Below are 23,491 nucleotides of genomic sequence, written 5' to 3' on the forward strand. Positions count from 1 at the left end.
ACCGGCGCAGCCCCGGCTCTGAAAGTTGGAAACAAACAAAATATGGAGCGGACCGCACCACCAAACACTGCGTGTGCAATTTGTAAACATCGCGCGGCGACACGCTAAGAGACGTGCTAGCAAATAACGCTATGACTCAGGGGTTTTGGGCTCATGGTTAGCACGTCGGTCGTCCGTACCCGAGGCTGCGGGTTCGAGGCCCGACCAGTGAAGTCAACACATCAACAACAACAAAGAGGGAAACAAGATTTCTCCAAAATCTCATATTGCTCCTTTAACGAACTACAGAAGAGGTTGAGGAAAGGTCTTCCAGCTAGTTAAGTGCTAACAACACCGTGCTATTGACAACGCTAACATTCTAATGTTTACCAAAAAAAAGAAAAAAAAGAAGCAAATTAGCACTAAACACTAAGTCTGCTTTGCAGGTATTTGGATATAAAGCAAAAATAGGAATCAGAATGTCGACAGAAATGGAAAGATAAGGCTAATATGCCCTCAACAGGAACATGAATGTCTCAACCAAACGCATCTATCTGTTGTTCACATATATGTCCAAAAACCCCAAAAGAGGCCGTAGCAATCTTGAAAAATGTACCTGGTCCGGACGGATTCACTGTGGAATCGTAGAAGACGTTTGCTCCGCTTCTCTCATCAGCTCTGTGCGACGACGTTGCGTCAAATCGTCGTGTTACTCCGACGCCGAGGAACGCTACGATCACTCTCCTCCTGAAAAAAGAATTAGAACAAGATAAGGATACATATATTGTGCAGCAGATACGGAACGAATATCACTGCTAAAAGTTTTTGTTTGACAAAATGAAGCTCTGCAAAATGAAGGCAAAACATCTGGATCGCCACCTGGTGGCTGACTGCAGCATAGGTCATAAACCCCGCCCCCTCAATAAGTCAGTGCATGGACAAAATTTAAAATGCCAAGTTTTAGACAAAATAAGGTTGTTCTTATCGTGTCTCTTCAGGTGTTCATGTTACTGATACATTTGAATTTAATAGTTATCTGATGCTATAAAAAGGGGTGACACGTCATGATTGACAGCTGAGATTGACTTGTTACCGCTTCTCCTCTCCCCGATCTCTAATGCTCAGACTCCGCCTCCAAATGACGCCACCAGCGCAAAATGGTTGCGCCTGTATCTGGGTCATTTTGGCTTCATTTTTGTACAGTGGGAGGAAACGGACACGCGTCATCCATCTTTCATATACAGTCATTGATCGTCTTTATATACAGTCATTGATTGTCTTCATATATACAGTCATTGATCGTCTTTATATACAGTCATTGATCGTCTTCATATACAGTCGTAAGGTCGAAACCTGAATTCTGTCGGATTAATGAAGAATGTTTAAATCACTCTCTCTATTAAACGTCCACTTCACTTTTCTTTCTGCTCTATCATACTATTTCACCAATAGTACTAGTGCCGGTACTCAACGGTCTTTTAACAGTGCCATGTCATGGACTGATACATTTAACAAGCCTTAAAGCCACATCCAATTTGTGTTGGGGTTTTTTTGTTTTGTTTCTAGACCTTGTTTTATTTCTAGAACTCAAAAGCCACAGAGGCTTCTGCTCCGAGTAAAGAGAAGAGGAGGAATGAACAGAAGAGGAGGCATGAAGAGCAGAGGAGGAAAAGAGGACGAGGAGGACTGGTGAGGAGAAAAGAGAGGAGAGGGGATGGAGAGTGGGGAGTGGGGGGCGAAGCCCTGCAGCTCACTGCATTAAACCAGTCTCTTGGGTAGTGTGTGTGTGTGTGTGTGTGTGTGTGTGTGTGTGTGTGTGTGTGTGTAATGGAGGTAATTATCTGATCAAACAGAGAGACAGTGGTCCGGGGCTCTTGCTGTGGGTGGGCTCCAATAATCCACATCATTAGGTATTTGGTTTTTATGTGGTGTGTATGAAAGCGTCTGTGCATGTGCAGAATAGAAGTGTGTGTGTGTGTGTGTGTGTGTGTGTGTGTGTGTGTGTGTGTGTGTGTGTGTGTGTATGAAATCTGCTGTTTAAAGCTCTGCTGGATACTGCAGCCACCATGGAGCGCTAATAAGTGTTTGACCATGGTTCTGTTTTAAATATCTGTGTTAGTGGAAAAAAAAAACCGAAACAAGTTATTGGTTTTACACAGTTTTGTGAACCAGCGAAAAAGTCTGGGTAGAAAAAAATAAATGTTATGGAGTGTGATGCTGCGATAAGCACGGATGGAAACAGACGAGCAGAGTGTTTATGTCGCGCTGCCTCTCGCTGTTATCGACCTCCACTCCACCAGGAAGCCACGATAAACAACGAAGGCAAAGAGCCGAGTTGTTGAGAGTCGCAGTCAGGGTCCCGTCCTTCCATCTAGCATCATACATTTATAGTTCATCCCCTTTGTTTCCCTTTAAGTAATTTCACGGTGGGACATTTTTATTTCCCCAACAAATGTTTCGCAGGCTTGAGTATTGTTTGTAATGCTACATGCAACTCGACACAAATGCAACAGTACGTACAGTATATGCATCTAACAAATAAATCCGTCATGTACTGACAAGACGCAGGCCTGTCAACCAAACAAGGCCCAAACGGCTAGTTAAAAAACAGGTTCTAACTTATATAACAGGCCTGTACCAAGAGTAAAGTCCTGCCTCCCACTGTGCAGGATAAAAGTCCTCACAACACGTTTCTGTCCCACATCCTCCGTGACATTTACGAGCTGATTACTGGGACAATGGCCAGGACGTCGTTTGTGCTTCAGGACCCGCTCTGTGCGAGCTCCGGTGTCGTCATCGGAGGCCGACAGACTTGTTGACGAAGGTGGAAGAAAAATATATATGTCGACAAGTCAGAAAAAAGAAATCGTTGCTCGCCCGTCTAATAGAGCGGGGAAGCAGTGCAACGTGAATTTGGCAGCGGAACAGAGATTTCTTTATGCCGTCCGCCCCCTCAAATGCTTTTAGACACAATATTTGTTCCCGAATATGCGGATGACACTTTCGGGATAAAATATAGCGTGTGAATATTTACATTCTGACATCCGGAGGAAGGAATGCAGACCAAGGCCCTGGACATTAAAATACAGATTTATTTATGAAACGACACAGACGAGATATAATCTGGACTAGAGAGGTATCAACTCGGCTAGTCCAGTTTGAGCCAGGGAATAGTTTGACAGGGGGTTAATGTGGGCTACTAGACGCCCCCCCCCTTCTCCTGCTCCTCAAAAGCAGATGCTCTCGCTGAGCAGCATCACTGTGCTCCTCCAGCAGTGAGTGAGACGATGGCAGGCGGGCGAGGAGGAGCGAGACGAGCCAACAGATAAGCGGCGAGAGGATGTGGACGAGTCATTACACTTGACACCGCCGCAGCAGGAGGGCGGGCGGGCGGGCGAGGGGGAGGCGTATTTGTTCTACTTCATTATCTTATGGGAATGAAATTCCTGATGACAGCCGGAGCCTATAAACCTCAATGGGGTTTGTTTTTTTTGGTGAGCAAAAAGCAGAATAGAAAACAAACCAAAAGTTACTGCACGGTAAATTATCAGCGAGGTGTCTGGCAGGCGGCAAATCCTCAACAAGGAACGGCACAAAGCCTCCTCGGTTCCACTGATGCCTCGTTGCAGGGAGGAGGCGCTTTAACCTGTTTGCAATTATTGCAGGAAAATCTTTGTCCAGTTAGCGGCGGAGAAAAACACGTGAGTGCTCCTTCAGGCATGTGTAGGCACAACGAACCGATCCCATGAAAAGACCAAAAACAACATTAAAAATGATTCTTCTGTGCATCACAGCTCCAAAGAACTAATTAAAGAGCCACACTGTGACATCGGAGGACATGTTTCTTCATTAGGACGAAAAAAACAAACCATCCTGTTGCTGGGAATACTCACCAGGGCCCCGCTCAGGCCTGGTGTTAACACGCGCCCTGAGAGATCCCGTCGCAAGTGGACGGGCTCTTAGTTTTTCAGAATGAGTCTCCGGTGACCACTTGTGATCAGATGTCACCCCCCCCCCTCCCCGCCTCTATACGCAAAATAAACACGTTCTTCATTTCTGTTCGCTAAGACCAAGTGATGTTGTTTTTAGCTGGCGCGACTGTACGGATGGGTCAGATGTCGACGTGTGTGTGAGCTGAGTGAATCAACACGTGTGGCTTCATGCATCTTCGATGCGTTCACACCTGTGATCAGATCCCTCAGTACAGATGTAAATTAGGGGTCGACTGATATGACCTTTTTCAGGGCCGATACCGATTATTACAAATCTAAGAGGCCGATAACCGATATCGAAAACCAATATTTGACTGCAGTTAAAAAAGTGTCAGAAGGCGTCAAAATGTAGAATAATACAAACTCTTAACACAAAACATATCACAGAATCGTCAAACGTGACCTTAACGCAAAAAAGTGCAGGGAGCATTCAGCAGCATTATTATGAAGCTGAACAAACAAACAAACATGGACGGGACATAAAGTCACAAAGTCCAGAGAGCAATTTTTAAAATTAAAGTATCTTATCGGCAAATTGGCCAGGCCGATGATCGGTCGACCCCTAACATAAGTACCAGGTCTGAACATGGTCGAGAGCAGCTGACGTGTATTAATCCACAGCTTGAAATAGTCCCCAACAAATGCACTGTATGTTTGCCGAGCAGCTGAATGAGACTACTGTAAATATTTGACCTATTTTTACATTTAACATATTTATCTATTCAATATAAACCAGCGGGTGGGGGGGCCGAGTGTCGCAGCCGGGACAGGGAAGTTGGAAAGTATTGACAGTTGGACATCGATCGCTGGTTTTGATCTTTGTTAACACGTCTGATGGAGCCTGGTGCTCGAACGCGGCACAGTGCGGAACTCCAGCACGCGGCGGTTTCAGGAGGCAGCCAGCGAGCACATAAAAATGTTGGACCTTGAGCCCCACTATACTCCCTCACTATATACTGTATACTGACAGGATGCCAGTTTATTAATGCTAACGAGGGTCTAGGAATAGAAGGCAATAAGACCCCAAAAAAGGCATCTATAAAGAAGGGAGCTGACGTCGCCATATAAAAAGTCAAAATGCCACAGAGGGAAAATGAATGAGTCTGGTCTTCAACCACCACAAAATAGGGCCTCACTTGTGTGTGACAGCTGCAAATAACCACACTCACTCAAAAACGGCAGCGGCCATGAAGTGCGGTGGTCGGCCGCGGGGCCGGGCACTGTGTGCTTTTCTGTGCTAATGTATTCGATCTCCCGTTAAACTTGAACATGGCTCACTTCAGTCGGCGTGAGGCTGCGCCGGCGGCCACACAGGACACACTATCCCGGGCCAGACTCTGCTCTTGTTTGCCAGGAAGTCATTGCCGCGAGCAAATAGCCCCTGAGCGATGGTGCTGCCGGTGCTGGTGGGGAGGGGGGGGGGGGAGCCGGTGCATGATCAATGAGCTGTGGACGCAATGGCATCGGACAGCTAGTTAGTTCAACTGATAATGCTCCGACAGAGAAGAAGCAAAGACACATTTAGCCCGATGAGGCCGAACTCCTCTGTGTACGTCTGAATGTGCGTCTGTGGTTGAAGCGACGGTTAAAACACACACACACACACACACACACACACACACACACACACACACACACACACACACACACACACACACACACACACACACACACACACACACACACACACACACACACACACACTGCTGCTGGCAGTAAAACCTCCTGCACTCCTGTGTTTACGTGGGTCTGTCGGGGGGGGGGGGGGGGGGGGGGGGGGGTCAACCCAGTTAGAGCCTTTGTGTTAGGGTTAATTTTGAAAGCGCTTTACATTGTATTTTTAGCCCTATATATATATATACATTACACATATAACCATACATATGTACACATATAGGTACACACAAATGCAATGTTTATGTGGGTATACGTGTATATACATACACTCACATGTAAATGGACATATACACACATAAATATATAAATGTACACACACGTATACACACATACAGTATACGTATACATACACACAATATTATATGTATACACACACACACACACACACACACACACACACACACACACACACACACACACACACACACACACACACACACACACACACACACACACACACACACACACACACACACACACACACACACACACACAATGTTTTGTCAGACAAAATAATAATATAATAAAACAACCATTTGTTTATCGATTTAAAAAAGCTATCACTAACATAAGTGAGTGACATTTATTAATTCTCAAAAACATCAGACAGTAGATGCCTTAAACAAACTTTATACCAAAAATAATACTTTGGTATTAGGTTAATTCAAAATGATAATTCTTTTTACGCCAGCGTTCATTGCGTGCGTGTGTCACCAGGGACTCGGTGGCTCTCCGCTTGCCGTTTCTGTGCAAACCTTCACAGGCATGTGTGTGTTCTGCACCGCCGTGTGAAAGAGAAGACTGAGAACGGCAGCGGCGGCGGCCACGTGCGCCCTCCCCTCTCGAGCGTGACGAGGACAGAACGTGGGCGTTAATGTCCGACCCTGCGTCGACTTGATCAGCCTCCTGAAGACACAGGAGACTACAGATCTATAGACTACAGATCTATAGTCTCCTGCAGAAACACCGGGAACAGAGAGCGAGGAGAGGAAAGTGAATAAACAGCTTCTCTCAGGGGGTGAGCTGCTTCAGGTAAATTGGAAGAATGCCTGGCTGTTCCCACGATGCCTCAGTCAGATTGTATCTTTATCTTACCTGTCGTAGTAGGATAAAGTCACTTTTTTCAAATTCCACTGATCCTTGTCGTCAGTAAAGTCAAGTCTCTGTGTGTGAGTGTGTGTAGAGTGGGCACAATAGTCATCCATGTTATAATGAGTAAAAAAAAAGACAGAACAAGGTGTCTTGTGACCCATTACGTTTCCCCAAAACTCCAGACGTTGCAGCAATGTGTTAACAAGTGTTCACAGAGCACCCGAGGAAATGTTTACCTCTCAAGTCCAACTAGAAACCTCCCTTTGCTTTCAAAGCAAAACGCTTTGGCAAAAATTTTTAATTAAAAATGTAATCATCACAAACACACTGGGACACAAAGAACTCGTCGGGTCATGGGAGTCCACAGCCTGTATATGTGTGCGCGTGCATGACTATGCATGGGAATATATATGTATATAATGGGCCCAGGCTATAGGCTGCACTCCTCCCTACACAGCCGCTCACCGAGTGCACGTCCACGTCCTCAACAGCAGCGAGAGATAACAAACCGATGTCCCGTGACGGTAATCGTTGTTTTCTGACTGCAGTAATGGTGGTGATTCACCCGCGCCTTTGTGGGGGTTATTTGGGTAATTTGCTCCGTTGTCACATCCGGCCTTTTTTTTTTCTTTTTTTTTTTTGCGGCTAAAGGAAATAAGGAAAGAACAAACAAAGTGAAGTATCGTTTCCCGCCAGCCAAGAGAATGTTTTTCACTCAAATGGGAAATGTGTTTTTCTAGTCGTGTGTGCATGAGCTGTATTTACAACCAAAACAAGACGTAGGAAATAGGAAGTTTTTTTCCTTCTGTTCGAATAAAATAATGATGTTTTAATATGTAAAACACCAAATATCAATTTCATTGACACCAATGCATTTCTATTGGTGTCCGTCAAGTTGAAAAGGCCACGTACACGTGTACATGTTTCACTTCATGTCTACATAAATAAAACACCTCATGCACCAATGAGCACAAGACACCTGGATCGGTGTCACAAGAAGGTGAGTTGCGAGCAGCTGTGATATTAAAATCCACCGGAGAACTGCTCTGTGTTAAGACTTGACACCTCGTGTTACCGAATGGGCACTAAAGTAGAAAAATCACTGTATCGTGACAAGAGATAAGAAAACTCTTGAGGACGGATTAGTTTTACTCGAGCTGCTGTGCGGAAGATGGATGGAACGGGGTCGGACTCTACTTTGTTCTTCTTGTACGTCAAAGGAGAAGCTCTGAAAAACATGTTGCTAAAAAAGAAATTAATAACCATGGTATTTTCTAGTTTGTTCAAAAAGAAAATATTTCCAATAAGAGGCGTTCTGTTCCAACAAGGCCGGCTGACAGACACATTATACATCACTTTATTTTTCCAATTTCACCGCCGCTGTTGACATGGCTGCCTCACAGGCTCGTACTTTACTGCGTGTGTGCAATTAAACAAAACGTATACACACATGGCAGCACATAACATGCACCCACTAAAAAAAGAAAAAGGTGCATGTTACACAGTTTGTCCACGTGTGTGTGTGTGTGTGTGTGTGTGTGTGTGCAGTGCAGCAGCTATGTCAGCAGCAGTCCTGTAGCACCAGGTGAGATTTATGAGGTGTTAAGAAAGCTTGCCTGTAGCCCAGCGATGGGAGACTGATCCCACCTCCTCGCCGGCTCCCCTGCCCAACACCCCACCTGGCTCCTACTTAAAGACACACAACGGCATTAACAGACACACGCGTGCACACAGTATCCCCCTGCACACACACACACACGCACACGCACGCACGCACGCACGCACGCACGCACGCACACGCACACGCGCATCAACCCTTGAACCTCAAAGTGTGAGCCCAACGTCCGCTCCAACCCCGTTTCGGCGTTGAAGGACTCATGTCGTGGGGATGAACACACCTTCTGTAATATCCCCCAACTTCCCCAAAGTTCCGCCGCCTCCGACAATTTTCTCTTTTCCCACTGACGAAAGTTCGCCCGCCTCCTCCTCGCACATGTTTCTGGGCCTTCGCCTGACCTCGCGAGTCAAATAAACCCGAGAATATCCGCATGTTCTCCGTCGGACGCAGACGCCAGAGGATCTCAACGCAAACTGGCTTTCGCGACGCCAGACGCGATGATTTTGCTCAAGTTCAAGTACTTCACCTCGAGCACCATGCGCGTGGCGCGGCGTGAGGGATGGGAGTTAAGCGTTGACTTACGTCATCTTATCGCGCAATTTTTGTTTTGAGTTTATCAACTTCCTTAGTCAGGTTTAACCTGCAGGGCTTTTCTGAGGGCTGGTGTAACATGTTCTTCTGCCAGAAAGGAAATAAATTCATGAGGAGTGAAAACGAGCTCTCATGCACATCACGGACGACAGTGTGGGAAGGATACTGACAGGGCAGGAAGAACTTCCTCACCAACGCTAGTCCTAAAGGCCAGTCCGACTCTGAACCACGGAGAAAATATCTGTCAAACAGCCAAGAATCACAGCTGTCGCAGATGATGAGCTGAAAGAGACAACTTTCAAGTGTCAGGGAAAATAATGAGCCAGAGAGAGAGAGAGGAATCCACTCACTCCAGAACTCAGCTGACTTTTGGACAGCGAGATGTAAACACACATTGTTTCGGAAGGCGGCCGAACGCTGTTGCATCGTTTGACGGATCTTGGAGGATGGGAAAATTGCGGTTGAATTATATTCATTCCAAGTCCTTGTTCTATCAGTGTTGTTATGTACGGTGTGCAGCGTAAGCACGCACAAAAATGTGAATGTTTTCTCCAGGACAGAGCGCTCACTCATGATTATATCTGTCTGAGTGTACTGAGAGAAAAAATGTCAGTGTCAAAATTCATCTTTTCTCAGCGCATGAGGCCCAAAACTCCCCCGAGCAAACACAAACCTGTTGCCATTGATCACCACGGCGACACACGAGACTGAAAATGACACCTCATTTTGCACATATGGAATAGAGATATTGATGTGCAGATTGACGCAGCGATATATCCGTTCCAGCGTGAGACTCACTCAAACCCCTCAGAGCTCTATTAAACTGGATTCAGCTCTGGTGGCGTCGGCGGCACTTACACGGGATCACCTGTGTCCAATTCCCACATGTGGCTCTGCCGGTGACGGACAGCGGCCCCCGTTGGTCTCATTGCCATTAAAGCCCTTCTCACCAAACATCTGTCCAAACAACTCTGGGGGTTATTCTCTCTCGCTCTGCCCGAGCTGCGATGCATTATCTGCCTCTGCCGTTTCCCTAATGCTGCGGGGACTTAGAGCGGGATTAAACCTCAATTATGCACTTCCCCAGTCGCTCCAGCTGTGAGAGGAGGGGAGGGGAAGAAGAGAGGAGGGGAGAAGGAGGGGAGGTGGAGAGGAGGGACCGGTAGATAGGAGAGGAGGAGAGGAGGAGGGGAGAGGTGGAGAGGAGGAGAGGAGGTGGAGAGGGGAGGAGGAGAGGAGGTGGAGAGGAAGAGAGGAGGGGAGGAGAGGAGGAGAGGAGGTGGAGAGGAGGGACCGGTAGATAGGAGAGGAGGAGAGGAGGTGGAGAGGAGGAGAGGAGGAGGGGAGGAGGAGAGGAGGAGGGGAGAGGTAGATAGGAGCGGATGGGAGGAGGAGAGGAGGGGAGGAGGAGAGGAGGAGAGGAGGAGGGGAGAGGTAGATAGGAGCGGATGGGAGGAGGAGAGGAGGAGAGGAGGGACAGGTAGATAGGAGAGGAGGAGAGGAGGTGGAGAGGAAGAGAGGAGGGGAGGAGAGGAGGGACAGGTAGATAGGAGAGGAGGAGGAGAGGAGGGGAGGAGGTGGAGAGGAGGAGAGGAGGAGAGGAGGGGAGGAGAGGAGGGACAGGTAGATAGGAGAGGAGGTGGAGAGGAGGAGAGGAGGGACAGGTAAATAGGAGAGGAGGAGAGGAGGAGAAGAGGTGGAGAGGAGGAGAGGAGGAGAGGAGGGGAGGAGGTGGAGAGGAGGAGAGGAGGGACGGAGAGGAGGAGGAGAGGAGGGGAGGAGGAGAGGAGGTGGAGAGGAGGAGAGGAGGGACAGGTAGATAGGAGAGGAGGAGAGGAGGAGAGGAGGTGGAGAGGAGGAGAGGAGGGGAGGAGGGGAGGAGGAGAGGAGGTGGAGATGAAGAGGAAAAGAGGGGAGAGGAAAAGAGGAGAGGAGAGGATTGTTTTCTGGAAAGTCTTGGAAATAGAATCTCAACACTTCAACATATGGCGCCGTCGTTCCAAAAGTCATGTGGTTATTGTAATTTCCTGTCCTGCAGATTTCTGCTGAGAGAAAAACCTCGTACTTAACCAGTTTTGTCATTAATAACCATTAAGACTAGAGGCAGCATGTTGACTGTACACTGCAGGTATGTGGCTCCATCTGCACCAAATGAATGAAGAAAAGTGCTGCGAGATCAAACGGGAGAAGTTTGAAATTGTTTCTTACCTTTAATAGACTTAAAGAAAAACATGTGGGCCCCTTCCCCTCGGGGATTCTCATCACGTTAAGTTTGGAAAAATAATGAAAACTTACGCTATTCTCCCTTTGAGCCGACGGAGATAAATAAGGAAACACGCTCATTATTAGAGGTGAGGTCATTACAGTAACTGACGGAGGTGATGGGCCAAAACAACCAGAGGCTGACCTTTCATCACTCTATGAGTAAATCAGAAAACCTACAGCAATCAATGTCTCCACTTGATGTTCCCTCGTGTCTTTTGGTGCAAATGAAGGAAAAAGACAGATGCTGAGAAGTCTGAGGGGGTTAATCTGACGTACACGTGGATATTGTGTATATAATAATATAATATTAATATAGACTTTACAAATAACACTTTATACGTTAAGTATACCTGATTATAAGTCAAACAAAAGAGTAATAAATGGATGTGGTTACAACATCTCTAACCACAAGCAATCGGAGATAAGTTGTCACATTTCATCATCTCTCAGTTGACGTATGGAGAATCACCAGCTCTAATTTGGAGCCATATTTATGGATACCTGCTGAGTTTAAGTCCAATATTCAATAAAACAACATCTAGTGAACAGTAGGTTTTAGAGCTTTTTCTGTTGAAAGCAGTTAGAAACCTACAAGAGCAGGGAGAGCGGTCCGACAGTAGATGAGCTGAAACTCCTGATGCATCACGTGAAGGCAGAGGAAACTCACCCGTTTGTTTGTTTCTCAAGAGAATTACACAAAAATTATGGAACGGATTTCCACAAATCTTGGTGAAAGGATGGGACGTGGGACAGAGTCAATTACAATTTAATTGACTCTGTATCAGGAAGAAAAAAGGGTCAGATCCAGAAATGTTAACATCGCTTTCTCTGACGTCGTGAGATTTTGAAATTTTCACCAATTTGCTAGGGATGAATGCAGAGTAGATTCTAGTTCTGTATTTGTCCGTCACTACGAGCGACATCATCACGGACACTGTTATCATAAAAACAAGATCACTCCACCATGAATTCCAAAACTTCCCCGGGTCACGGGGGTCAATGTCGCATGTCATGCCCTCTCATTTCCTGTCATCTCTTCCCCCTAAACTCTGCAATGATGAGACAAAATGCTCAACAAAATAGTTTGAAAAAAAGAAACAAACTGTATTCTAAGCCTGACAGGCAAAAACAGCGGGCAAAAAAAGGTCAACGAAGCTCTCCGCTCACTCACAAAGCTTCAATTTGCTGCGAACACAAGGTCGTAACTCAGCGTGACCCAGGTTAGCAACGCGCGTTAATAATTTTATGAACCCCAGCTCCTCTGTTTCAAGATGGTGACAGCTGCACTGCAGTCAAAACTGCATCTTAAAAGTTTAATGTCGGAAAAGGATTTTGGGTTAGGGTTAGTGATGGAAATTACACCCTTGTAATACCTGTGGTAGCTCCTCACAAGCTTCCTGGTGATGAACTACAGAGGTGTAATTTGCGAGAGGAGGCGGGGCTGCAGCAGGAGCGAGCACACGAGCTGCAGCGCACGTGGCACATCGCTGTGCACAATTAGGGAAAGGAGACAGCGGAGGAGATAAGGCTAATGAATCATTATACAAACAACAGCGACTCCGGAAAAAACCCCCCCAAAGCCGCTCGATCAGTTGGTGCCACGTATGCGCGCACGTAATAAACATAATTCACTGAGCACATGGGCGGACGGGCAGCGTGTGCAACCTACCGGTCGTACTGGGCGTGTCTGTGTGTGGTTAATGATTTCCCCGGGCCTCCTGCGTTGTGTGGTCCGCCTCGCCTCTGCCTCTGCCTCCCTGGAAGAGAGAGAGAGAAAGAGGATCGTCATGGGGGGGGGGCGAGCAGCTGAGACGCAGGGTGGAAGGAAACAGCATATAGAAAATAAACAAGGCCGTACAGTACAAAGGCCAGCGAGGACACCCGCCCATCCTCCCACTGAACTCCCCTCGGCACCTCGTCGCTCTCCTCCTCGTTCTCCGTCCCTCTCTTCTGTTCCCTCTTTGCTCCACCGTTCCCCATTTGTCGCCTTTTGCTCCGTTGTTTGTATTTTCCTCCTGTCCCATCTTCTCCATCTCTTCCCCCCCTCCTATGAGAGCACAGCTCTGTCCTCGGGACTCTTGGCCTGTTTACCTCCCAGACACACATGAAAGCCAAACATTTATCCACGGGCCTCTGCCACCGTCGTGCAATGATTATTGCAGAAACACCGTCGCTGTGCTCGTCCTGATGCCAGGCGTCGCAACTCCAGACCTCAGCACACTGGCATGGAGCAGACGTATGCATGCGCGCTACAGACTAGTAGTCGCATTAGTAGTAGTAGTAGTAGTAGTGCTGGAAACAAGGCCAAGAAACCCCAGAAATGTAACCATGACAATTTGCGGTTTTCATCAGATTTCATTTCAAATTGCTGCGCTCCTGACGTGCATTTTGGCTTTACTTAGTTCCGTCGCAGGAACATTTGTCCCGATCATATAAAATATGTATCTGCGCACCGATGGGAAAGCCACACAAAGCGGTTGTGGTAACTGGGGATAAAGCTAGTATCCGACTTCCTCGCTCACTTTCTGCCTTCTTCGCCCGGTCAAGATATAAATAGCAAAGCAGTGACAGGAAGGAACATTTGCCAGTGGCTTACAGATTGAAGCTTCATATTTAACAGACATAGGAGAGCAGTAGATATATTGTCATTTTAAATCCCTGCAAGAAATCAACAGCTATTTTTTTCAGAAACGAACAACGAAACAATTCCTTCAAACATCAGCGGCATCTTTCTTCTTCTTTTAAGGCACAAAAAGTACTGTGGTGTAGAACAGTCGGGATAATTTAAACCACCATTTTTAGAGCTGATTCAATACAACGATATAGTCTCAGCTGAAGGACACGCACACACAGGTTCTGCTTCAACGCAACTTCTGACTTTATCTCCCGTCAGTTTCCATCGAGCGCAAAATGAAAAGCCGATTGCCACAACACGTCTATTGTCCGGCGAGGAGCCTATTTATCAGCGACACGACACGCTAATGACAAAATGCACGCTCCCCATATGCAATTCATCGCCCGCTACAATCCATTATGGTTTGTCCCTCCATAAAAATTCCACATGGGCGGTAATGCCCACGAGCGTGAGCGAGAGACAGCTGCTGGACACATAACTACAGGAGGGAGAGAGGCAGAGGGAAACATGAGAGGGAACGAGAGAGTTAATGAGAGAACGTCCAGGAAGAGTCTGAAAATCTGAGCGAGCCAGAGTGAAGAAGAGGAAGGAAAGGAAACCAGTTAACTGAAAGTGTTCCGAGACGGCAGAGGAAAGAGGAAGCCGTTCGTATTGTCACAGGTCCGTCAGACCACGTTCAAGTGATGTGAAATGGTCTTTGGAACAATGTGTGCTCGAGTGCAGACGGATATATATCTGTACGTGATATGTTCCGCTAAGTGTGAACACTAGGGTTGGGTTATACCATGAGTTATGAGACGATATGAACCGATCAATCCTTTATATATGTATATATATATATATAAAGTGGGTATCCCTCATCTGGGACTGTATGAGGATATCGCAGGCAGTGCCGCAGAATCACAGAGCAAGGCTGATTCATTCAAAACCCTGGACTTATGATATGATTTGATTTCACTATGATGACCTTCACTTTCACGCTCACTTATTCAAAGGCAGACCTTCCTCACTGAGGAAGACCACAGGATGTGATTGAAAGCTTTGATGTGGATTTTTCAGACATTGACTATTTTACACATTTGCTAGAAATTAATAAATTTGTTTTTTTCCATTAAAAGCTTCTCAACAAAGTTAACTCGAGGTCAATTCACGTTGAGCTTTCTGCTGAGCAAACTCTTCCACGGGTTGTGGTGATGAGCTTTACAAAAAAGGTTGATCTTGATCACTTTTCTTTCAAGGCTCCACCGTTACGATCAGGTTTCTTAAGTGATAATCCAGAAAAATCTCCAACATCCTGGCTCATATTGAGACGATGGTTTGGAATTACACTTACGTACACATATACTGCGATAAGGGATTTTGTCCATGTCACCTTACTCCTTGTGTATCTGATGGGCAGAGTTCTTTTTCCTAAAGGTAGATGTTGGAGAACATTCTTAAGAAAAAGAATAACGGTATCCTACGTGTGTGTGTGTGTGAGTGTGCACATGAAGGAAATGACAAAGGAGGGGTTGCACTTAACATGCTTGCCACATGAAGCTTCCTGAACGCGAAGAGTAAAATTTCCTGTAGCAATCCGGTGGAGAGAAGAGGAGTGGGCGAGGAGGTGGACGGGGCGGTTTGTTTGTTTGGGTGGATGAGCAAAGAAGAGCGAGAGGCTTTGAACATGACTTATTCTGCAAATAGATGAGGTCAGAGGTCGTACAGGGGGGGAACCTGGGGGCTGCGCGCGGCGGATTTGCACTGAGGCGGTTTCAAACGGATCATGCCCCCGGCAACTTTCGACTGAAATTAAATGTGCAGTGGAGGTCAGATGTGCCACGGACTGAAGACAACATGTTTAGATGGGAGGGGTCAAGTGCTCAGCCCCTGTGCTGACAGTCAGGGGGCCAACTCTCGTATCTCCTCTTACACTAGAAGCAAACAAGACGGTGGCGTCAGAGGTCCGTCATCGTGATCAATCAGAACTAGTGTTTTCACGCTCCCGGCTCCTGTCCCTGCGCTCGTTTATACTGCGTGCGTGGCGCTGCTGCCTTGTTAAAGACGCGTCATCTGACGCCATGAAGGACGAACCAGAAGCAGTGGAAGGCGGCGCCGCATCGTTCTGAGTAGAGGGCTTCAGTGTCTTTTTTAGAAGAGGACGAGCTTCAAAGCCGAAGTCTCTTGCTAGCTCCTCCGAGCCATGCTACTGCTGCTGCCAGCAGGGCCTTTTCACCATCCCGCCGCCATGAATAGCTCCCTTTGTCTCAGTGAAATTCCACTGGCAAGTCTTGAATTAGCTGGAGGGCTCTTCCTCTGCAGGGCCTGTGTGGGCAAAAGAAGACAGGGGCACAAAGGGAGAGAGGTAGCTCACTGCGAGGGGGAACCGGGCAAACAATGAGGAAGCTCAATGGAGGAGCAGTCATATGACGCCCTCCTGCCGGGGCTAAAACTAACTAATAATATAATTTGAGTGGTTTCAACTGAGGGGCGGAAAGAAGGTGTCGGAGGGAGAAAGACTTTCTATGCCCCCCCTCCCCTGCTGTGTTGGTTTTCAAGGCACAATTCTTGACAGGTGCCTCACCAGCATTGATCTGTCAAAAACCCAATATGGATCCTCCAGTTGGCGTTTAGTGGCTGACCGCTAAGAACGGTACTATTCTGCCTGTCTACACCCGAGGACTGGCTTACTCTCTAATTGATGTATATTTATTAACACCACTTTAAAGGGGTAATACACCCATTTTCCACATAAAGGTCAATGTACTGGTCGTAGATGAGAACAGTTGTCCTTTGTGGGTCGGGGAGGGAGAATACAACCCTAATTATATTACCCTGAGTTAAGCATGAGGCTTTAAACGCTCGACAGAAAACTAGTGTTATGACCTGGTGGCGTGAGGGTTAGGTGGAAATGAGGCAACGCTGTATCCTCGAGGTATTTGAAAAGATCAACGGTGTCGATTTCGTTACGCTCATGAAAAAAATACTGCTGTGCAATGTGCACATACAGATATATATACACACACACAATAAACACGGTGTGAGTGTTTGTCCAGCAGTGTGGTTGAAGATGCTATAAAAGTAACGATGCCCTTTTTTGTAAACAATGTAATATGTCAAATAAACAGCCTATCCAAAAAATGTATAAATACGTAGACCTGATCATAATCGCCCGTCACAAGCGAGACGGTATTTGCACTCAAGTTTTATATTTGCTGTTAATAGATGTTTGGTAATGTCATTAAATAAAACTTGCACTTGAATCATATTCTGTCCTCGAGTGGAAAGAATGGTACATTTAATTTGTGTAGCAAATTTGCAACCGAGAAATAAAACTCCAATTAATTTACAACAAAAGAAATGAATTGCACCGAATGCTTCACATAAAGACAAAATAGGTCAATTAAAATATAATAAAAACATCAATGTAGGCAATGGCCGATTTTCAATCAGCTGGTAAAATCCTATAATGTGGGGATAATTGGCGAAGGCTTAACTGTCTCAAATATTGGATATCATGTGATGTAAGTTCTAATGAAAGGTGCATTGTGGGTAGTGACCTATGCAGTGTTTATTAAGCTCACATGCTTGTGCTATATTTGCACCGACCAGACAATATATAGTGTATCTAAGCTGATCCGGCTGCAGAGTGAGATCATGTTGCACAGTATAGGATCAGGGTCTAAACCAAAGGCATGAAATAAACACCATACTGTAGCAGGGGGTCATACAGTACGTGTAGGAAACAACTTTCATGATGCGTGTACCAAACACTAACCTACAAAAACCTACAAACATCATCATTAACTGCTGCTACCTTCTTACCACACGCTGTTGATATACTTCAAACACATTTGAGGAGGTGCAACAAAGCAACAAGCAGGCCGAGATGTAAACGGGTTACTTCCTATTTCCTGTCAACAACGTAAACACTGTAAACCTTGTGAGGTTGTGCAGTTATGCAGGCCAAGGCACGAGTCATTATCCAAGTGCAAGGTTGACTCTAAGGTACTGCTTGAAAAAAAACAAAAACAGGTACACCTTTCGACAGTGAAAAGACAGTGGTGATGTAATTGGACCAGGGAAGGGCTGATCAATTATTTATCCAATGAAATATGCAGTATTTGGGGGGGGGGGGGGGGGGTCATTTTTTTTTTGCAGCACTTAAACCATAGACTGTATGTAAAAATGGACGCAGTCACCGGGTCCGGAAAATGGAAGCCAACGCGGAGGCGCCTCCAGCCTGTATTCTCTGGAGTCACCAGCAGAGGGCGACTCCACTGGTCGCTTCTATAAAATTCTATGAGAAAGTGACTCTACTCTTCTTAGGAGTTTATGGTTCAATCTCTAGTTTCAAATCTTCTTCAATACAATATGATGTTCATTTTGTACCTTGTGGTCCATTTACAGTCAAATAGACCATAAAGCACCGTATACATTGGAGAGTGGATACAGCGTGATTGACAGCTAGTACCGTCCAATCAGTCGGACAAATCAATGGTTGACGTCACGGTGGGTTGCCACCCAACGTCATGGTTCATGACCCTTTATAGGCTACACCTAACAAAACGTAGTACGGCGGAGACACCGTAGATACCAGACTCCGTCACCGTCCATTCAGATCCAGTTCTGCTACAAGGTTGATCAAATTTGCAGATGGTGTTTTCGGAGTCTGGTGCCATCCAAAAGTACCTAAAGGCACAGTGTCATAAAGCCTCTTTAACATGAACATCTAAATATCTGATAGTTTCACATAAACTTGGAAGTATTCCAGTAGAACCGGGGGGGGGGGGGCTTTGATAACATCCGTCAAAGACTGAGTCTTGTGTGTCACCATGACTGATTGTTTGATGTCTATGTGACCATGCCTACCCTCCAAGACTCAAAAAATCTCCAACATATCTTCACACTCACAAAGAGAGACTGTTAAATCTGCCTTGTAAATACAGTTTACGATGTTTTAACAATCTGACGAGAAGTTTCTCTTCGACACAAGTTACGGGACGTCATTCAAGCCCTGCGGAGAGTATTTGTCCAACTATTTTTCAATCCAACAGCTACCAAGTACAGAAGACTGTTTTGTACTGAATGCGCTTTCTCTGTTTTCTCTTAACCAATGCAAGTGAAAGCAGCACCAGTAAGATCCCACCAGATAAAATACCCACAGTGGACTGGGGCAAGTCTAGAACAGAAGCAGATAAAGTCTTCTCACTTCACAGGACATACAACTGAAAACATCTTGAGGGTAAATTCTGTCCGCGGGCCCCAAGTTCAGCACTACACCCCCTCTCTGGTGGCAAATGTGAGGCTTTGAACTGCTGGCGGGGGGGGGGGGGGGGGGGGGGGGGGGGGGGGGGGGGGGGAATTCACTGGCCTGTCAGGACTTTGAATGATGGTGGGTGGAAAAAGATCAGATCCTAGCCTCGCCATTCTGCCTCCGGGGAGACGATCTTCTGATGACGCCGTCCGAGGCCGCGCGACGCCAAACATGGCAAGTCTTCAAGAACTGGAGCCGCGAGGGTTCCGAATGTCATTGCAACATGCAAAAGGCCTCAATAACGGCAGGGAAACATCACAACGGACGATAAGATTGGCAGGTACTGTGTCTTTCCCCAATGCAGCTTGTGAAGTCAAAGATGAAGAGATTATATACGAAGTAAACACTGCGATGACTCTGGTCGACTGGTGATCTCTGTTGAGTGGAGGGAACCCTTGTGATTTCACGATCCCACGCATCTACTTTGCATCAGCTCGTTGCATCATGGAAATTCTTGTGTGTTGTTATAAAGCAGATCCCCCTGTCAGCGTCTTCGCCGAGTTCACATGAAAACAGTTCTCCTTATTCTTAGAAACCACTCGTGTCTCCGGTCCCACTCGTCGTCATCTTCACACCCTCTCCTCCTCCTCCTCCTCCTCCTCCTCCCATGACACTTTACATTGATCCCACTTAATCAAAATAAGTAGTAGATTAGATCTAACATCCAAAGTGAATGAGAGGGTGTATAAAAGCAAGAGCACAAGAGAGAAAAGCATTCATTGTTCGGTCACCGACATGACCCGAGTCAGACGGGACTAAACACTGAGGTCCCATTAAAATCAGTTTTTACTCATTATCTGTCACAGGTTTTCCTATTTTTTTTTATTTTGAAAGATACTTTGTTTTGAACCACAAGACCTTTTGTTCCCACGCAGCCAAAAGTCTCACATTCCAAACAGTCTCACGTTCCACTTTCTTCATGCGCAAATCGACCACATTGTTTTAAATATAAAGTCTATTTTTTTTCCGTCTTGAGCTAAATAAATGTAATACATTTTGTACTTGGCACAGTGAGTGCTGCCAAAACAAGGTACGGCTGATTGAGAGCTGACGCGGCTCACAGAATGAATGAATTACAGATAAGACTGAGCTTCATTGTTACTTTTCAAAAAAGGGGGGCAAATGATGTATGTTTCACTGTAATGACAATCAACTCAATGCACATAATAAACATGCCAAATCATATTTAGCGAGCCGTTAAGAATCAAGCTCATAATTTGAGGGAATGGACGACTGAAGCACTTTATTTGACGAACAGGGGAGCTGTGGATCCCCTCTGGAGGACGAGAAGGAATGTTGTGATCTCATTTTTTAAATTCGGCCTCTAGGGGGGCAGTTACTGTATTACCAAACAGGCTGTTTGTGCAAAATGAAATTCCCCGTGTATCAGAGTGTACTTTTAATGCTGGTGAAACTTGGTTTTAACTGCGGCATACCTCCAGTGAGGTATAGTTTCCCACTGTGGTTTTCTGTGTGCGTCAGTGCAGATCATCATCATCATCATCATCATCATCCTAAACAACTGCATCAAAACACGCTTCGCATGACACCGGCACATACAAAAAAAAAACAACAACATGTCTTTCGGGAAATTTCGTACTGCCCATCTGGAATTGATGCGAGTACGGGACAACAACATGGCTGTTTCACATAGTTCAAAAACAAAACATGTTCTGTGTAGTCTTCAACCGGCCTCTAACGCTCGACATGCAGAGCAAAACATCAGGAAACAATTCTTAAAAATGTGTTTGATGGATGTAACTTTGGATAAAAAAAAAAAAAGCTATTCACACAACATGGATGAGCCCAAATGTCCTCGGGGGCCATCTGTGTGTCCTGTCTGTTCAGGAGAAGTGAGGGCGAGGGAAGGGAGAGGCGACGAGAGGGAGCAACATGTCCGCGGTGTCACTCCAAGGGTGGCCGTTTTGTCCCAGTGAAAGACTGGATTCACTATACGAGCAGTCGTAAAAAAGCACAGCGCTCCGGAGAGAGGATGACAAGACGACGCAGGAAAGATGAGAGGGAGGATGGCAAAAGGGTCGGGCCATGACGGAGAGATAGACAGACACTGAGACTGAGAGACGGAGGAAGACAAGGCCTCGTTGATGAGAGAGAGTCTCCACAACTGGACGGTTCAAGGCGACAGGGGAGGAGGAGGAGGAGGAGGAGGGAGTGAGAAGGTCACGGCAAACGAGGAGAAGACAATGCAACGGGGCTTGTCAAAAAGAAAATTTACTGATGGTCAAGCCGGAGATAGATTTCCCTCCAGCGCCCTCGACGGCGTATTTGCATGAAGAATGTGTTGAGAAAAAAGAGCAACGGAGGTGGAGGATGAGGACGGAGCGAGGAAACAAAGACATTTTCCTTACAGATGAGAACGTGATGGAGGCTACATCCACGTTGCTGCGCCTTCGTTTGAAAACGAGTCACTATAACTACGTTGACGCCCCAAAACGGAGACGTTTGTAAATGCTGCTCGCACCGTCTTCAGCTTGAAGACTCCGGGGTTGCGCCGCAGTGTGGACGGGAGAGTAGACCGGAGAGCGCAGGAGTATAGTAGTAACAGTCCGACACATGTGACGTCCACTGTGACGTCTATACATTTTTTATGGATTAAACAAAACAAGGAAGACGACGTTAACAGGTGAAACTTCGAGATGGTGTTGTGCGTTCGACAGATTTGATGTTTGTACGTGAGCATTTGACATCGGTATTTCCGGGCCTACAGGCTTCTCCTGTTCTGCAGCTGTGTTCGCTAAGTAAGCGTGTTCAGCGGGGCAACACTGGCCGATTATATACGAGATTTAAACGCAAACTTGACTCCTCCCCATCTGCGCGCGGATCATACATTTGTTTATGATCCCACAGTGAGCGTCTCTCTCTCTAGGAAAGGACGAGGAGGGGAGAAGATCAACAGGTGCACGACGACAGCTGGGCCCCCACCAAGACGGGCATTAAATCACCCCGGCCGCGGAGCCGTGGGCCCAGAACAGAAGCTATCATCGTGGAGGCTAAATGCGATTAGTGTCCAGTGGTAATCTAGGGCCTATTCATTCCTGCTTAGAGTAGGTGACACATTTGATTCAGAGGATTAGTCCACCTCTCCTCACAAGAGCAGGGGATGGGGGAGGGGGGGGGGGATCCAAGGGCCAACACGAGGGGAGCCGCGGAGAGGAAGGAACTGCTCCGTGGATGAAGAGGAAGGGATATCAAAGAAGGAAGAATAGGGGAGCAGGAGCCATGAGCCCCACACTCTTCCATAATTAAAGCGGACAGTTCCTTTGTGCAGCCATGTTATTTACATAACCCAGCACACTGCAGGGGCTACGGGGGCACTCGGTTCTTCAGTCAGCGCCTTCACAACATACGTGACGGGGGAAGGAGCCGCGAGGTCCGACGTGGCAAATTCCACCACGCGACGGGTTTGACATTCAAAACTTTGCCGACTGTAATAACGTGAGACCAATTAACTTCAACTGCACACAATGAAAGAGCAGAAAGGAAAAAAAACAACTTCCGTCCTCACAGCAATCACATGCGTGTCCATATATAAACCGCATTTTGCATGCACATACACATTGGGTCCATTTATCTGCTCCCCATTAAAACCATGTTGTTCGCACAATAAGGCACATTTAGGAGTTAGTGGTTGAGAAAATCTAACCAACGAACCATGTGACTCTACCACATGATGCCACATGTGGCTGCGGCTCCATTATCTACGACTCTGTATCCGTCGTCCCACCTCCCCCTCCGTCTGCAACCGTTTCGACCACCCAGGCGCATATTTTATTTTTTTAAGTTGAAACTGTCCTCTTCTCCACGGCACAGATGAAGAGATTCACACACTGTTCGAGGCGGAATCGCTACGGGATTGACGGCGAGGGCCGTCGCATAACTCATCGGAGCAGAAGTCAAGGTGCTGGGAGTTGAACAGACGCCTCCATAACAATACTACGATGATGTTTCATTCGAGACGGTTTCACACCGGAGCTTCAGACACAAGTGTGGCAGAAATGAGCAGAATCAGGAACCAATCACGAGCCCGGACCTCGAAACGCGCCGTTGTTACCAGTTAATCAACAATATTCCTTCACAGACATCTAATACGAAGCAGCCGAGATGAAACTATAACGCGACGTTCACACACACACACGGACTGAGCCTCGGGATGAACAGCGACATCTGCGGCATCATTTAAAATGTCAAACCGCCATTAAATTGCGACATTCGTTTACCTGCAGGGGGGAAAAGAACAGCGTTGAGTCGAAACGCCTCGCAGAAGAAGAAAACACCTCTGCTCCTGTATCACAGGAGAACACTGTGCTGTTTATAGCCATATTGAT

The 23,491-nt window shown here is 46.6% G+C and overlaps 1 protein-coding gene across 6 annotated transcripts in view; it reads right to left on the reverse strand.

Annotated features, from left to right (window-relative positions):
• The window catches only part of thrab (thyroid hormone receptor alpha b), a 182,023-nt gene that overhangs the window by 63,437 nt on the left and 95,095 nt on the right, over positions 1–23,491 (reverse strand). For 5 of the 6 annotated variants that reach the window (XM_035612379.2, XM_035612378.2, XM_035612380.2 and 2 more), the window contains 2 exons: positions 12,884–12,971; positions 596–726 (listed from right to left, as the gene is read on the reverse strand). The gene's annotated coding sequence lies outside the window, so the exon portion shown is untranslated. Of the gene's footprint in view, positions 1–595; positions 727–7,205; positions 7,357–12,883; positions 12,972–23,491 lie in introns of those variants that run through there. The other variant, XM_035612383.2, reaches the window with a different exon arrangement.

This window comes from Scophthalmus maximus, chromosome 16 (assembly GCF_022379125.1).
Source record: "Scophthalmus maximus strain ysfricsl-2021 chromosome 16, ASM2237912v1, whole genome shotgun sequence".
Taxonomy (NCBI): Eukaryota; Metazoa; Chordata; class Actinopteri; order Pleuronectiformes; family Scophthalmidae; genus Scophthalmus; species Scophthalmus maximus.